This window comes from Lithobates pipiens, unplaced genomic scaffold (genome assembly GCF_037356315.1).
Source record: "Lithobates pipiens isolate NorthernLeopardFrog02 unplaced genomic scaffold, aLitPip1_a1.2 Scaffold_10, whole genome shotgun sequence".
Lineage (NCBI taxonomy): Eukaryota > Metazoa > Chordata > Amphibia > Anura > Ranidae > Lithobates > Lithobates pipiens.
Genome location: NW_027507686.1, coordinates 150,893,232 through 150,909,449, shown reverse-complemented (window position 1 = coordinate 150,909,449; position 16,218 = coordinate 150,893,232).

Genomic DNA, 16,218 nt, shown 5'->3' with positions numbered 1-16,218 from the left:
TTACATGTTAAGTGTCTGACGCCAAATAAAATTAGCTAGTGGCATTGGGAATCAAACTTGCCAAGCGGTACTTAAATTCCTGGCTGACAGAATTCTTTTTGCATAGGGCTATGGGATGAAGTATCAATAATGTTGGCTCAATCTCCGTCCAGGTTACTGTGAAGAAAGTTTTTTAGGTACATTGCAGTAGCTGTGGAAGTGAAATTATAGACATAACCAAAAGTACAAATTCTTTGACAGTCAGAAAACAAGAACCTAAACAAATTGAAATGTTATTTCAGTTTTTTAAATAATACCTGGAGATCTTTTCAAGTATGACAGGTAATGGTTATTCAAATGGCTGGCACACGTTATATTAAAGGTATCATATGACCTACAGTCATCCTAGGTAAGGAAGCCAAGTAATTCTAGGCTTCAGGCAGCAATGTGAAAAAAAAATCCTTTAGAAACCCCAGTTAGATTGACTGTATTTTAGATTGTATAGATCATATATTTACATTGTATTTTAGTGCCACGTGATGTCATGTCTGTGATTGGACAGCATATCAGAAACATAGCAGAATGTCCTACAGTAAGCCCTTGTACACACGGTCGGAGAATCCGTCGGAATGTGTCCTATCGGACCGTGTTGTCGGATAATCCGACTGTGTGTGGTATGCATCGGACTGATTCTGTCGGAATATCCATCGGACCCAATTTTCCAACATGTTGGAAATATTTCCCGACCAACTGGGCTGATTGGACATACTCCAATCATGTGTAGAGAATTTTGATCGGACCAAGTGCCACGCATGCTCAGATCAAATTCCTACATCAAAGCTATTGGCTACTAGCCTGAATGTAGTCTCATCGTAACGAAATTACATCATCACGTTCTGAAAGATCAGATTTTTTCGCCAACTTTGTCCGACCGTGTGTATGCAACAGTTTCGAACAAGATCCGACGGACAAAATCCGACGGGCAAAATCCGACAGATTTGGTTGTGGAAATCTCCGACCGTGTGTACAGGGGCTTAAGAGTTGCTTTATAGTATTGGCTTATTTACAGTGCCTGTCTTCAAATTATGGCAACAGCAATTATATCATTTCTGAAAATATGAAGCCCTCTTTGCGATTTCCCTATTTGGAAAACATGATTTAAGGTTGAACTCCATCTTTATCTACCAATTGTATGCTGAATGTATTTTAACATAAAATACTTTAAGGGGTCTCCAAACTTTTCAACACGAGGGCCACATTGTAGATTTTACAAGTATTTGGGGGCCCAAAAAAATCAGTTATGTACAAATGATTGAATCATCATTCCCATCATCAATGTCCACAGCAGAGTTTTCCCATCATCAATGTCCGCAGAATTTTTTTCCAATATCAGTCCCCCCCGGCAAAGTTTTCCCATCTTCGGTATTCCCAGCAGAGTTTTCCCATTATGTGTCCACAGCAGAGTTTTTCCATTAGTGTCCCCAGCAGAGTTATTTTCGCAATCATTGTCCCTGGCAGAGTTTTTTTCCATTATCCGTGTCCCCAGCAGAGTTTTCCCCATCATCAGTGTCCCTGGCAGAGTTTTTTCCATTATCAGTGTCACCAACAGAGTTTTTCCATCATCAGTGTCCCCAGCAGAGTTTTCTCCAACAGTGTCCCCGGCAAATTTCCCCATCAGTGTCCCCAGCAGAGTTTTCCCCATTTGTGTCCCCAACAGAGTTTTCCCCATCAGTGTCCCCAGCAGAAGTTTTCCCACCAGTGTCCCCAGCAGAGTTTTCCCATAATCAGTGTCCCCAGCAGAGTATTCCCATCATCAGTGTCTCCAGCAGAGTATTCCCATCATCAGTGTCTCCAGCAGAGTTTTCCCCATCAGTGTCCCCAGCAGAATTTTCCCCATCAGTATCCCCAGCAGAGTTTTCCCATCATTAGCTTCCGCAGCAGAGTTTTCCCATCATCAGTGTCCCCAGCAGAGTTTTCCCTGTCAGTGTCCCCAACAGAGTTTTCCCCATCAATGTCCCCAGCAAAATGTTCCCATCATTAGTGTCCCCAGCAGAGTTTTCTCCAACAGTGTCCCCAGCAGTTCTCCCTATCATTGTCTCCAGCAGAGTTTTCCCAATCAGTGTCCCCAGGAGAGTTTCCCCCAGCAGTGTCCCCAGCAAAATTTCCCCTATCAGTGTCCCTAGCAGATTTTTCCCCATCAGTGTCCCTAGCAGAGTTTTCCCCATCAGTGTTCCCAGAAGAATTTTCCCCATTGGTGTCCCCAGCAGGATTTCCCCATCAATGCCCCTAGCAGAATTTTCCCCATCAGTGTCCTCAGCAGAATTTTCCCCATCAGTGTCCCCAGCAGAGTCTCCTGTACATTTATGTCTGCAGATTTATGCCCATTTTCCTCTTGTTACTGTTTGAGCAGACTTCAGCTCTCCTGCACCTCCCGTCTCCCACCCGCTGCTACACACGCATGCTGTATGGTGGAAGGAATTCTAATATAAACAGCGGGGAAGCCGGGAGGTGCCACACTGATGATGTCACCTCCTAACAGCCAATCCACAGCAAAGCAGCCAATCCTCTGGCAGCATGGGATGGTGTGGGGGGAGCAGCTTTGTATCCAGGACTTGCCAGACACACTGCCGATAACAGCAACTGCTTTTAAAAGCAAGTAAATTGGCAGTGATGTGTTGGCAGAGCCTGGACAAGCTCTGGATGTGGCCAGTGGGCCTGGGGTTTGGAGACCCCTGCTCTAGAATTTGGTATAATGTGGATAGATCATTATCAAATTTAACCACTTTCAGACCTGACTATTTTGCTGGCTTAATACCAGACCACTTTTTGCGATTTGGCACTGCGTCGCTTTAACTGACAAAAGCTAGTAATGGTGGTGATCAGTGATTTTTATTGTGAGTGCGACATTATGGCGGACACATCGGATATTTTTGACATATTTTTGGGACCATTGTCATTTATACAGCAATCAATGCTATACAAATGCATTGATTCCTGTGTAAATTACACCGGCAGTGAAGGGGTTAACCAGGGGGTGGCAGTGTAGTGGTTAAGTGTTCCTAGGGGCATGTTACCAACTGTGGGGGGCTGGGCTTTGTGTTGGTGAACACTGATCTCTGCTCCAATCACATGAAGCAGAGATCAGCGTCACTTGTTGCTAGGCAGAACAAGGAGATGCAGTTTACCGAACGCGCCGGCGGTGGTGCGCACGAGATGGCAGGGCGGCATTTTAAAATGGACATACCTGTACGCCAATATGCCTGCCCCTTGCCATTCTGCCGACGTACATTAACGTGCGCCGGTCGGGAAGTTGTTAAGCACTTCATCCCTGGGTTTATAGGAGACAATGATTAATTAAATGGGATTATATTGGAGCAATACGAAAATCAAATCAAAATATTAATTTAAAAATTCAATATTTATTAACAATCACATATTCACAAAAAACATATGCTCATAACCCATATATTATGGGTATTTTTTGTATAGCGGTATAGATGTAGATCCTGACATGCTTTGCCCTAATATAGGGCTTCCTCAGGAGATGCTATCCGCTTAGGGTCTCAGCCCTCCTGGATTTCTGCAATGTCACTTAAATATGTAGTCACTGATTTGCTCAAGTAAGGTGCCAAATCCACTGGCACCAGGTGCCAAATCCACTGGGGACTTGGGTACTGCCCTAGGGGACATATATCAATGCAAAAAAAAAAGGTTTAAAAATAAAAAAAATTTCAGGAGCAGTGATTTTAATAATGCTTAAAGTGAAACAATAAAAATTAAATATTCCTTTAAATATCATGCCTGGGGTCCCCTTAGTCTGCCTATAAAGTACTGCACCTTTCCAATGTTTATTACAGTACTGAAGAAAATTACGTTTCTAAAGGAAAAACTTCATTTAAATTTGCTTGTGGCTGTAATGTATTGTTGGCTTCTAGCAATACCAGGCCCTTTCAGATCTGATATGGATATTAAGGGGAACACCACGCCAAAATGTAAAAACAAATGGTGTGGGGGTCCCCCCCAAAATCTGTACCAGGCCCTTATCTGAACATGCAACCTGGCAGGTCAGAATGGGGGAGATGAGCGAGCGTCTCCCCCCCTCCTGAACCATACCAGGCCACATGCACTCAACATGGGGAGGGTGCTTTGGGGCCTCTTTAAGGTTTTCAGAATAATACACATCTCCATGCAAATTTCATTGCAATCACACCAGCTGCTGCACTCTGCAGAACAAACAGTCTCTGGCTACTCACTGTTCTTGGCATATGAGGATCTGGAACTCTGTCATCTTTTGCCCACATCAGACTTCCACCAATTGTGACCAGTTGGGGGTTTTGTAGCTCATTGGTAGTGCAAAACAGTGAGTTTAATTCACACCAGAAGTATATTTCAGGGCTCTTCCTGCCCACTTTTATTTAAAGACAGAAAACGTTCATAAATGTATAGCTTCCCACGCAGGAGGTTCTCACTATTAAAAGGACAAAGAGCACTATTCAAGCCCTCTGGCTCTCTTTGTAGCTCAGGCCACATGCCTTGGTCCTCCAGACCATCTAGCACCCATCGCCAATGCTAGTACATGAACACTGTACCTCTTTCAGCTCTGCATCTTTCCTTTACAGCTCCCAGCTGTTCCGTATCTCATAGACTCTGTCTCTGACTCAGGCCTCTGGATTGGGGCAACTCTGACCCCCGGGTGACACCTTGCCTCTTGGCTTCTTGGCCTGTCCCATCCTGGACAGCAAAATGCAGGTATGTACCTTTTGTCTCCCTTACAATCTCTGATCCCCTCGGGAGGGTGGGGCACTGACCTCTAATCCTGATACTATTTGAAGAACAGCACACACCCGTTTCATTAGTGGGCCTCGCCATGCCAACAAATATATATATTTTCTGTTTTGCTATATGCGTTATTGAATATAACTTGGAGTAGGGTGCCACCATTCATTTTAGGATATTGGTAGTGCTGTATTTTATGATTTTCTATATTCCCACACAGCAAGGCTTGCCTTGAAGCACACCTAATGGCAGCCCAAACATAGAAATGCAGAAAGGAGCTCTAGACTAAAACCAGATAAGAGAGTCCAAGGTAATTTTAATTATTGGTAAAAAGTCATATAAAAACAGCCCATTTGTTTTGGGGGAAAGATTTTTCCCTTTCATTAGAGTTACAACAATAGGCAAAAAAACTGTCATAATGATGAAAAATGATGTCTAGATATGATATCAAATGAGTGAGATGAAGAAGTCAAACTAGTGATACCACATCCCAAATTGTAGTACAAAGAAGGGGAAGGGGCTGAAGAGGTAACAACCCTCAGGACTTTAATGGTATCAAATGTATAGGTCAAAGTACCAATAGTAAAGCTACGTAAAAAATGTTTTTATTATTTTATTACAAAAAGATAAAAAACAAAAGGATGATAATAATACATCCAGCATCAACAGGATATTGGAATTATCCAGACAGAGTCAAATTAACCACTACCACTTTCAACATGTTTCACTCATTCGAGTTTCTTCAGGAGATTGGTGGTACAGTTCTTTTGTATGCTGTAATAATAAAGCATAAAAGAAAAACATCTTGTTTACGATACATAGCAGCCTGCATATAATACATATGGGTGTAATCAGGAAAACAAATACAAATCTAAACAAAACAGTAACAAAATAGGAGCTGAAGGGCATAGACAGCATATGATCAAAAATAAGGACAACCAGGTCTCACCTCAAGTATTTGGAATCCACGAAAAAAATATAAAATATTATTAAGAATGGAGAACAGCCCCATGTGCGTGGGAAGGCCGGACTGAAAATGCTTTCAGAAAGGGATCTCTAAAAATGTAAGGGTCTGAAGTATATGAAAAAAATATACATACATAAGTTAAATGTCTTAGACAACACAGCCAAATATGACATTGAATGCCCCCAATGGCAGTAATGTTACCTCTGAGTGGTTGGTATTTGGCGTTAAATCAATACGAAGAGATAAGGTCTGAAATAGCCAATAGTTACAGCCAGCAAACTAGGAGGCATCAGTAATTGACAACAAACCAAGTATTGACTGGATCAAGACTCTAAGTAAAAAATATATATATAATGTATAGTTAAGTACTTATATGAACATTGTTTATTTCAAGATAGAAATAAATTAATGCTAGCCCAAAATGACAGTAATACAACTTAAAAATATCTTACCCTAGCAGTGAAGAAATAAAGAGAACCCCCGTGAGAGAAACAGCCCAACACCGTGTCCCTCGATGGCCGTCTCCGCAGAAAGGTAAGACACAATACTGCTGCCTTTTAAGAGCCCTCTCGGACTCTGCAGCGTCTGACATCACCGCCGAGTCACGGGCAGAAGTTTGGCATCACCACCAGGCCATAAATTCGGAGGAATCTGCCACGCATGCGCCGATGACGCTGAACGCCTCACCGGCGCATCACGGCCATCTTTGAACACCTTTGCCCTCAACATGGAAAAGAGGGCAGATGCCACGAAGTGGGGATAGGTGAGCCCAAACCAACCACTAAACACCGGGAGAAAGGAACATTCAAAGGCCTCCAGAGGGTATTGCGGCGAAGCCTAAAAAATAAGGCAGACCACGGGAGAGGTGATTGATTAGCAACGATGTCTAGATATGAATATGAGTAAATAACACAACTTTAAGAAAATATAACAACAAACTTGGCACATTAATTTCAGTTCTCTCAAAAAATCAGGCTTCTGAAACAGAAATAATTGGCTATTAGAATAAATACTAAAAGAGCAGCCTGAATTTTACTTCTTTGCACATTTTCTTTTCAAAGCAATTTAATATACTGTATGTTTACAATATATGTCCACTTTGTATGTTATACTATGTATAGCACTTGTATCTTTTAATTGAGACAAATGAAGGTCATGTGACAAGCTTGTTATTATGTGATGTTGTAGATTTTGAGGTATATAGAGATATGCATCTCTAGACATAGTTTTTCATCATTATGACTATTTTTTAATTGTTTTATTGTTGCCTTAATGAAGGTGGAGTGGTGTTGTCCCTGAAACATGTTGAAAGTTTTTATCTGACTTTTTTTACAAACAATTAAAGGTATATTTAATTTGGTTTTGCTCTGGCTTTCTTATTTTTATTTCTAGGGCTTTTTTAAATTTTTTGTCTGTGTCTCCATTTGGCTAGTTTCCACACACTTCCAGTCCATTTAGTGACTATATAAGAAATTCGATTTGCCATCACTTCTTGCCTTGACAGTAAGAGATAGGAAATCTCCCCAACAGGGAAACAGACACCAGTACAAATCTGACAGAGGCTATAACCCTTCCCTCCTCTTAATTTTTATTTAATAAAGTGGTTGTATATGTTCGTTTTTTTTTTAAAAAACAAACATGTTATCCTTACCGCCACTGTGCGTTTTGCACAGAGTGGCCCCGATCCTGCTGTTCTGGGGTCCCACGGTGGCTGTCTCGGCTCCTCACCGCAATAGATAACCCCCTCGGGAAGCTCTTTCCCGAGGGGGTTACCTTGTGGGTGCACTCCCATCTTATACACTCTGCGTGCATAGACACAGAGTGTATGTGTTGGCCCCGCCCCCACATCATTTGGATTTGATTGACAGCAGTGAGAGCCAATGGCTGCGCTGCTATCAATCTATCCAATGAAGAGCCGAGAAGACCGGGCAGAGAAAAGCCGAGAAGCCAGCACGTTCTCGACACGGGACTTTCGAGGGCTCAGGTAAGTAAACCAGGGGGCTGGGGGGCCTGTAACCATCAGAAGGCTTACAACCCCTTTAACTCAGTTTTATTGTTTATATTTACAGTAGCAGGAATTCTGTGAGTTATGTTATGATAATGGAGATTACTATATTCCTATTTTCTCTTCAAACTACCCCTAGGCCCAATTTTGTCTAAAATAAACCAAAGCAAAAGAAGGAAAGGTGCCACATTACAAGCGAAACACCTTGAAGTAATACAGAAATATTGACCATGTCCACTTTTTGGCCATACCCACACACTCTTGGCTGGTGGTGTGCTGTGCGCCAAATTTTTCTGATGTAACGGAAACCTACATTACGTCAGAGGTGGGCGGGGTCACCCACATGTCATTGGGGAAGCCAGGCTTTCTCCCCTGCATCAGAGGGGGCGGGATCAGGTGACGGGTGGCCTCGTCCTCCTCATATAAGAAATGTCAGGCTTCCGGGATCCCCGCAGTGTCTCCGCCAGTGGACACAGAGGATGGGTGTACTGCGCTGCGCTGGAGGGAGAGATCACTCGTCGCTGGATCAGATCAGCCATCGCTGGACCCCGGAGAGATGATCATCCGTCGCTGGATAGCAAGAGTGGATTACCACCGCTGGAATCTTTTTGAATTTTTTTTATTTTTAATAAAGGACTTTTTCAAAAGTGTGTCTGTCTTTTTTAACATTCTTTTACACTTTATTTGTGAAATGGTAGGGGTACTTTTGTACCCCCTTACCATTTCAAATGGGGGGCGGGATCTGGGGGTCCCCTTGTTAAAGGGGGCTTCCAGATTCTGATACGCCCCCCGCCCGCAGACCCCCACAACCACCGGCCAGGGTTGTGGGGATGAGGCCCTTGTCCTCATCAGTATGGGGACAAGGTGCTTTGAAGGGTCACAGACCCCCAAAGCATCCTCCCAATGTTGAGGGCATGTGGACTGGTACGTTTCAGGAGGGGGGGCGCTCTCTCACCCCCCCCCCTTTTCCTGCGGCCTGCCAGGTTGCGTGCTCAGATAAAGGGTCTGGTATGTATTTTTAGGGGGAACTCCACGCCATTTTTTTTTATTTGGCGTGGAGTTCCCCTTATAATCCATACTAGACCTAAAGGGTCTGGTATGGTTATTTAGGGGGAACTCCACGTAATCTTTTTTTTATTTGACCGGAGTTCCCCTTACCTGAAGGGCCTGATAATTGAATTTGGGGGAACCCACACTTTTTTTTTATCAATGACTTTCAATGACTTCTCTGTATTATGGGGAGCCGACAATTCATTATAGCCGCGAGTGATTTTAAATTACTTTTTTTCCTGCAGAAATTACACTTTGTGCAGGGACAGTTCTAAGCACAGGAAACATGCACCCTTTACAGGCATATTATACACACCCCCCAGGTACGAAATTTAAAGGAATATTACACTTTTATTGTTTCACTTTAAGCATTATTAAAATCACTGCTCCCAAAAAAACAGCCATTTTTAAAACTTTTTTTGCATTGATACATGTCCCCTGGGGCAGGACCCAGGTCCCCAAACACTTTTTAGGACAATAACTTGCATATTAGCCTTTAAAATTAGCACTTTAGATTTTAAATGTTCGAGTCCCATAGACTTTAATAGGGTTCTAAAGTTCACACAAAGTTTAGGTCTGTTCGAAGGTTCTGGTGCAAACCGAACCGAGGGTGTTCGGCTCATGCTTAGACACCATATATCTTAGATTATCGATGCTCATAAATACCAGTCCTTGCTCAATCCTCCTCCTATTGCCCCACTTCCCCTTTATCTTCAGAGCTTACAGCATCCTTCTTTAATCTACCTCCCTATTCTCAAGTATCTTCTCTTACACCCCTTCTCCCTTTTATCCTCTCATTGGGCTTCTCAGCCTTATTTTACCCTTCTTCTTCATACATACTGTATTGTTATTCATCAGCCCCATCATTCAGAGAATAAAAATACAGGAATGCTGTAATATAGCACATTCCAGATAACAAATTTACCTAAGTTATTGTAACTCTTTATACTTAGATCAGGTGCTTGTTTCATACCTAATGCTACTTTCTACGGTATTCCTTTTAAATCTCAATATTTACGTGTTTATGCAATGATTGCTGTAATTTTCTTGTATTAATGTATTTCCCTCACCTCTTATTTTTTTATTTTTATTTTTTATTGGAGATTTTTAACATACAAAGGAAGTAAAAACTGCAAAGACCGGTATTTGAGGCAATACAGAATTCCAAAACATAAGCAAAATACATGAATACAGTGTAACAACCATCTAGGTTACATAAGTCAGGGTGCAGGTACCCTCACAGTTCACATATAATATTCACATTCTCTTGAAGCTTGCATTTCCGCAAACAAATCGCTGAATAGGGTAAGATGTCACTGTTTTCTAACGGTCTCAAGTGTCTGTGGGTAAGCAGAGGAGGTGTAGTATGGCCCTTTGGTTAGAGAACATCATTCCATCTGTGGAAGTAGTATGGTAGCGGGGTTGTGGATATTGTAAGAGTGGTGAGGGAGAGCACCGTATTGAGGAAACATGGACAACTATCTCTGTGGATTGGGAGGCTTGCAGCTCTGTTGCTCGCTAGACCTATATCTAGATTTCGTCAAAGGTGTTGTCTAAGTTCGCAAAGGTGTCTATTGATGGAACGTGCGGGAGGATGGGTCCAGTTGTCCATGGGTATGGGTAAGGAAGGGTGGAAAAGTGGTGAGTGTGGTAGGGATCCCTCATCAGCTCCGTTCCCCAGGCATCGCTGAGTGGGAAAGTCATTTGTATTCGGGGTAGAGAGGAAGTGAAACCAGCACGCCCAGGTCGAGGTGAATTTATCAGGTCGATCACGAGCTTGATGGATTAGATCTTCCATTTCTGCCGTTTTGCAAATCCTCCTCAACCATTCAACAATAGATGGTGGTTCGGATGTGCGCCATTTGGGATACATAGCTTTGCTGTGTTCACCATGTGCATGGTGAGTGATCGGAAGTATGACTTTTTGGGGATCGAGGGCAGGTTCAAAAGAAATTGTGTCGGTGTGAAGGCAAGGTCATATGTTGTTACGTGTTTAATCAGTCTATGAACCTCTGTCCAAAATGGCTGAAGTTTGGGACATAACCACCATATGTGTAGATAGGAGCCTACTCCGTCTGCACATCGCCAACATTGAGGGGAGAGGTGAGGAAATAATCGCTGTAGTTTGAGGGGGGTTCTGTACTATTGCAATATTATCTTATATGCATTTTCTTGCGTGTGGGTGTTAAGGGAGCCTTTGTGGGTGAGCGTATATATGGTTTCCCAGTCCTCTGTAATCAGTTTCTGAGAGAGGTCCTGGTCCCATTTATTTTTTATCCAGTCATGTGTGGGTGGCTGAGTTTTAGATAGGAGTAAATACGTGACCGAGATGAGGTGCTGTCGTGGTTCAGTTAACGAGCATAGCTTCTCAAACGGGGTGAGTCGGCGTGACCAGTGTGTCTGTGTTTGGGGTAAATGGAGAAAATGACGAATTTGTACATACGTCCAGAAGGGGAACGAGTTCGTCCGGGACATAGCAGCTATTGCTTCATACGGGCGTAGACGGTCCCCCTCATAAACCTGTCTGGCTTGTATGGTGTTATGAGGCCAGGTATCGATCAAAAAGTCTTTACTCATGCCCGGGGTAAATTTGGGATTCAATCTCAGTGGGGTTAGGGTGGTTAAGTTGGAGGTGATCTCGTGTTTAGTGCAGCATTCTCTAAATGTGCACAGCGTTGGGTGTATTAGGGGGTGAGCTGTCATGGTATTCGGAATGTGCGTCTGGGTCAGCCAGGGGGTTTGAGCTATTGGAAACGTGGCTTTAGAGTTTTCAAGCTGTATCCAGTCTTTAGTCATGGAATGTATATTCCAGTTGAGGACTCTCGTTAGATGGCATGCAAGGTGATATTTGTGGATGTCTGGTAAGCCTAGGCCTCCCTCAGGCTTGGGCATAGTGAGTTTAGCGTAGCTTACTCTAGGTGTGGACTTCCCCCAGATGAAGGTAGAGCACAGTCTGTGAAAAGACGCAAAGAATGCTTTTGGAATAGCAACTGGGAGCGCGTGGAGTAGATAAAGAATCCTCGGCAGGACATCATTCATCTTAAGGATTGCTACTCTTCCAAACCAGGAGAATAGTCCTCCTGACCATTTGGTGAGGTCTTTAGTGATGGATTGCAGGAGTGGCAGATAGTTTGAGGCATACCAGTCTTGTGTGGTTGCTGTTAATTGGATTCCCTCACCTCTTGGCACTTCAAGACATTTTCATGAAGCTGTCATATTCTTAGTATTCACGAATACAAGTGTACATTTTAATTGATTTCACATCAGTGATATTCTTTACTGTATTTTTGTGTTTAAACTCCAGATACTCGGCACTGAAGCACTGGTCTGCAGACCCAAAGCCTAAAGACATACTAAGCTCTGCCTACCAGACATGACTTGAATGCTCCACCTACAAGATCTGATCTGAAAGCTGTGACACAAGTTGTATTCTTTGGAATCTCCACTTTTTTGCCTATCCAGATGTTGATGGACATGGGCTGTGGTAGGATTCTGCTAGGAGAGTATGAGTATGCTCATTTATGTAATCTGTCTGAACCTGTTAATGGTGTGACATATACAGCGCCTTGCAAAAGTATTCACCTCCCTTGGCTTTTTACCTATTTTGTTACATTACAGTCTTTAGTTCAATGGGTTTTTTTTAATCTGAATTGTATGTGATGGATCAGAACAAAATAGTCAAAGTTGGTGAAGTAAAATTAGAAAAAATAAATACAAAATAACAAAAATGATAATTGGCATGTGCATATGTATTTACCCCCTTTGTTATGAAGCTCATAAAAAGCTCTGGTGCAAGCAATTACCTTCAGAAGTCACCTAATTAGTGAAATGATTTCCACCTGTGTGCAATATAAGTGTCACACGATCTGTCATTACATATACACACCTTTTTGAAAGACCCCAGAGGTTGCAACAGCTAAGCAGGAGGCACCACTAACCAAACACTGCCATGAAGACCAAGGAACTCTCCAAACAAGTAAGGGACAATTTTGTTGAGAACAAGTCATGGAGTAGTGGAAGAAGACCCCAGTGGCAACCTGTGAAGCTCTGGTGAACTTCATACCCAAGAGGGTTAAAGCAGTGCTGCAAAATAATGGTAGCCACACAAATTATTGACAATTTGGGCCCTATTTGGACATTTTCACTTAGTAGTATACTCACTTTTGTTGCCAGCGGTTTAAACATTAAAGGCTGTGTTTTGAGTTATTTTGAGGAGACAGCAAATGTACACTGTTATACAAGCTGTACACTCACTACTTTACATTGTAGCACTCACTACTTTACATTGTAGCAAAGTGTAATTTCTTCAGTGTTGTCACGTGAAAAGATATAATACAATATTTACAAAAATTTGAGGGGTGCACTCACTTTTGTGAGATACTGTATATATACAGGGCTTTTTTTCAGTCGGAACGGGGTGGAATGGTATTCGGCCACCTATGGCAGCCCTCTCCTTTCCATGCTGTCACTCAACACTGAAGCCAGTAGAGGACGTTTTCTATATTACTTCCTCCACCAGCTGTGTGCTTACACTGGCACCCAGGGCACCTTCCCCACACCTGTTAACCACTTCGTGCCCAGGCCAATTGTGACATTTCTCTCCTACATGTAAAATTCATAATTTTTTTGCTAGAAAATTACATAGAACCCCCAAACATTATATATGTTTTTTTTAGCAAAGACCCTAGAGAATACAATGGCGTTATTGCAACTTTTTATCTCGCACGGTATTTGCGCAGCAATTTTTCAAACATTTTTTTTTCATGCTTTAAAAAAAAAAAACAGTAAAGTTAGCCCAATTTTTTTGCATAATGTGAAAGATGAAGATACGCCGAGTAGATAGATACTCAACATGTCATGATTCAAAATTGTACACGCTCGTGGAATGGCACCAAACTTTGGTATTTAAAAATCCCCATACGCTTTAATGTGACGCTTTAAAATGTTTTACTGGTTACATGTTTTGCATTACAGAGGAGTTCTAGGGCTAGAATTATTGCTCTCCCTCTAATGTTCATGGCGATACCTCACATGTGTGGTTTGCACACCGTTTTCATATGTGGGCAGGACTTACGTATGCGTTCGCTTCTGCATACGAGCTCACGGGGACAGGGGCGCTTAAAATTATTATTTTTTTTGTTAATTTTACTTTTATTTTTTTAGTTTGACACTTTAAAAAATAAAATAAAAATGTGATTACTTTTATTCCTATTACAAGGAATGTAAACATCCCTTGTAATAGGAATATGGCATGATCGGACCTATTTACAGTGAGATATGGGGTCAATAAGACCCCCACATCTCACCTCTAGGCTGGGAAGCCTAAAATAAACAAAATAAAAAAAAACGGCGCCCTTATTTGAATGCAGAGACCGAATGATCATAGAGACTCCAGCGATCATCTGTTCTGCCTGAAATCTCTATGATCATTATTCGGGGGCCGGCGGATCCTGTGTCCGACTCACCGATGGAAGCAGTGAGTCGGTAGAAGCACCGGAGGGCGGTGGGAGGGGGGAGGCAGAACAGCCGCTATGATCGCTCTTATGGTGCAGGGAATCGCCGGCTGAAAAAGCCGATAACTGAATGATGTCTGTAGCCTCAGGAATCATTCAGATATAACCCCGGAAAGTTGAGGCCATCCCAGGACGTCCCCCCCCGGCGCAAAGTGGTTTTAATCTGTGCCCCGGGTCCAGACACAGCAACTGCAAGAAGTCTTTTCTTCTGGGGCTTCCAGAGGAGGCTTCTGTCACTGTCTGTCAGATCAGTGTAGCACGGAGCTGAGGGAAAGTCCTCCTCGGCTCTGTATACACTGATGATCTGACAGGTGATGCTGTACAGAGAGGAGACTGCACAGTAGAATGTTCTACCTAATAGGAATTAAGCACCATTCTATTGCCGTGAAGATAACCTGTGTGCTATAAACCATGAAGAGGTGAGAGAGTTACGACTGGAAAGGGGGAAGAAGGGGGGAGGGGTGGCTGCGCAGAGAAACCAGAGGGGTGTGACACAGAGAGTACTGGACTCAGGAGCGTATAACACACAGGAGTACATATTGTGCAGTCCCGAGGAGTGTGTATCACACATTTTGCAGAAAAAAAATAGCATTCCCATCCGCAGCTCACCTTCTCTCCTCCCCTTCCATAGCTTGCTCACCCTCTCCTCCCCATGTACAGCTCACCCTCTGTCAACATGTCACCTCTCCACCCCATCCACAGATTGTCTCTCTGCCCCTCCACATGTCACCTTTGCACCCCCATCCACAGACTATTTCACCTCTGCACCCCCATCCACAGACTATCTCTCTGCCCCTTCACATGTCACCTCTGCACCCCCATCCACAGACTATCTCACCTCTGCATCCCCATCCACAGACTATCTCTCTGCCCCTCTACATGTCACCTTTGCACCCCCATCCAACTGCGTCAGTAATCCCTTTTATGGCCAGTCATCTGCCACTGAAAATACTATGGTGAACGCAATGCCAACGTGGGGCAATCAGACACAAGGTGGGGGAGAGCTAATAGGTTCAGGTCTGGTCACTGGGTACTGGAGGTGCGCACACCTAAACCTGCCAGTCTGAGCATGCATACATTGACTCCCAGAGAGACCCCGCAGTGATAAAACTATTACAGGGTCCCTTCTATCTGATAAATTAGAGCTTGATCCCCCAGCAGATCAACAAACCATCCCCCCACCAACCTATCCCCATAAACCCTAGGGGGCTCGACCAACCTATTAAGAGTGACATAGCAACACAAATAAACTATAAAATAAAACATACAGTATATATAATTAAGTTACAAAAATAAATATTAACAATAACTTTATCAGTGCTCCTCAGCACAGCCTCACCTGTGGTCATCAATGCAGGCCCACCTGTGCCCACCATTGCAGCTTCAATTGTGCCCATCAATGCAGCCTTACCTGTGCCCATCACTGCAGCCTTACCTGTGCCCACCATTGCAGCCTCACCTGTGCCCACCATTGCAGCCTCACCTGTGCCCACCATTGCTGCCACATTGTGTCCACCATTGCTGCCACACTGTGCCCACAATTTCAGCCACACTGTGCCCACAATTGCAGCTACATGGTGCCCATCATTGCACCCTCACTCTGCCAACCATTGCAGCCTCACTGTACCCATCATTGCAACAACACAGTGCCCACCATTGCAGCCACACCATTCCCATAATTTCAGCCTCAATGTGCCCACCATTACAGCCTCACTATGCCCACCATTGCATCTATCATTGCACCCTAACTGTGACCACCTTTGCAGCCTCACTGCCTCCACCATTTCAGCCTCACTGTGCCCACCATTGCAGCCATCATTACTCCCTAACTGTGCCCACCTTTGCAGCCTCACTGTGCCCATAATTGCAGCCCCACTGTGCCCACCATTGTAGTCATAATTGCACCCAAACTGTGCCCACCATTGCAG